A 2071-nucleotide genomic window follows, 5' to 3' on the forward strand; every position below is an offset into this window, starting at 1 on the left:
CTTTAAAGTTGTCCAAATGAAGTTCGTAGTAATGAATATTACTAATCAAAAATTAAGTTTTGATATATTTACAGTAGGAAATTTACAAAATATCTTCATGAAACCTGATCTTTACTTAATATCCTAATGATTTTTGGCATAAAAGAAAAATCTGTAATTTTGACCCATACGATGTATTGTTGGCTATTGCTACAAATATACCCCAGCGACTTAAGACTGCTTTTGTGCCCCAGGCTCACATATTTGTTATTTCTTATTGTTAAAATAATAATAAATCATAATAACAACAATGATAATTATTATTATTAATGTACATATTACGTTTTAATTTATGTAGTCTAATGGTTATTTAAAATAAAACAACATTAAAACATCAGTTCTGCATCTTAGTTATCATAAATAAATATATATATACTGTATATATATATATATCATAAATTTCATCATAAATAATCTGATAATATATGAAACCATTTTGCTCTCATTGATTTTAAATAAATAAATGATTATCATGTCTAATGTCTGATGAAGTCTAATGATTATTAAAAAATATCTAGTACGTAATTTGAATTAAAAAATAACAAAACAAATAATAATTGTTATTATTGTTATAACAAATAATAATATTAATAATAATAATGTACATATTACATTTTAATTGTCTTGTGATTCATTAAAATAAAACAATATTAAAACATCAGTTATGCATATTAGTTATCATAAATATACATCATGCATAATAAATTCCATCATAAACAATCTAATATATATGTATATATATATATATATATCTCCTATCTATCTATCTATCTAACTACACATACATAAACATTTGCATAGTGCATGCATACATACATATGTATATATTTCAAAATATTACAAGTTTTGCAGTGTAATACCAGAGAGTCTTTGCTGTGAAGTTATTTTGAAGTCTTCTAATAAGTACTAAAATAAAAGTCTTCACATTTCAGTCAAATTATTAAGCCTAAGCTTCTTTAGAAACCTGTTTACTTCAATTCCAATCCACTGCTCTGAGTTTCTGCTGCCTCAGAAACCTTCCATGATGTCACTTCCTCATTTCTCAAATATTTGAACCTCAACAATCCTTTTCTGTCCTTGACTGCCTGATATCTTATTATTCAGCACGGTTATGTGTGCTGTGTGACTGTTATAAGGTGAAACAGCAGGTTGAGATTCTGAAACTAATCGCATTTAGGAATATAAAGTTTGTTAACACAATTAATATGGATTCAATTGAGCTTCTAGAAATAACAACTAGGTCAGACATTCCAGAGCCACAAGCCACCGATGACCAATCGGAAACCACGGAAAGGTCTAAAAGGTCAAACATGTCACAATTTGCACGTACATCAAGTCTGATAAATCTTGTGAATATGCGCTGAATGCAGTGAAGAAAAACGTACATTTCCTGCCTGACAGTAAATAAATATGAAATTATTATGCAGCATAAAATGTAACTGTCCACAACATTTTTATGCAATTACATGAATGCAAAAAAATCTTATATATTATAATATTTACAATTATTTTGAATCAGCATTCATATATCAACATCCATAAAAGACGATACATTTTGAGACATATAAAACAACACTAAAATAAAATTTCTTAATTTAATTATCAGATAAACATTCTGGTAAAATATGAAAACATGCCATTTTGCCAATATTGATTATAATTTAATAATAATAATAAAATAATAACAAGGAAGTATAAATAAATATAAATATAATAATAATAATTATTATTATAATTATTATTATTATTGTACATATTAATTTGATTGATGTACTAAAGATAAAAAAACAAATAAAACAACACAAAAACATCAGTTCTGCATATTAGTTATAAGGTAAATATTCTGGTAATATAGGAAAACATCTCACTTTGCCATCATTTTAATAGTAATAATAATAATAATAATAAAGTTGATTAAAACTTGTGAACCTTCCTTTGTTTACATTTCAACCTAATGTATAAAAATGCTAAATATTTTTAATTTTAATATATAATATTAAAATAATATTTATTACATGAACAACAGGGATGT

General features: G+C 24.8%; 1 protein-coding gene across 1 annotated transcript in view; it reads right to left on the minus strand.

Annotated features, from left to right (window-relative positions):
• LOC107728334 (peroxisome proliferator-activated receptor alpha-like) overlaps positions 1-2071 on the minus strand; it is a 48766-nt gene that overhangs the window by 23258 nt on the left and 23437 nt on the right. The window lies entirely within an intron of this gene.

The sequence above is a fragment of the Sinocyclocheilus rhinocerous genome, unplaced genomic scaffold (genome assembly GCF_001515625.1).
Source record: "Sinocyclocheilus rhinocerous isolate Xijiao unplaced genomic scaffold, SAMN03320098_v1.1 scaffold3292, whole genome shotgun sequence".
In the NCBI taxonomy this organism is placed as follows: Eukaryota; Metazoa; Chordata; class Actinopteri; order Cypriniformes; family Cyprinidae; genus Sinocyclocheilus; species Sinocyclocheilus rhinocerous.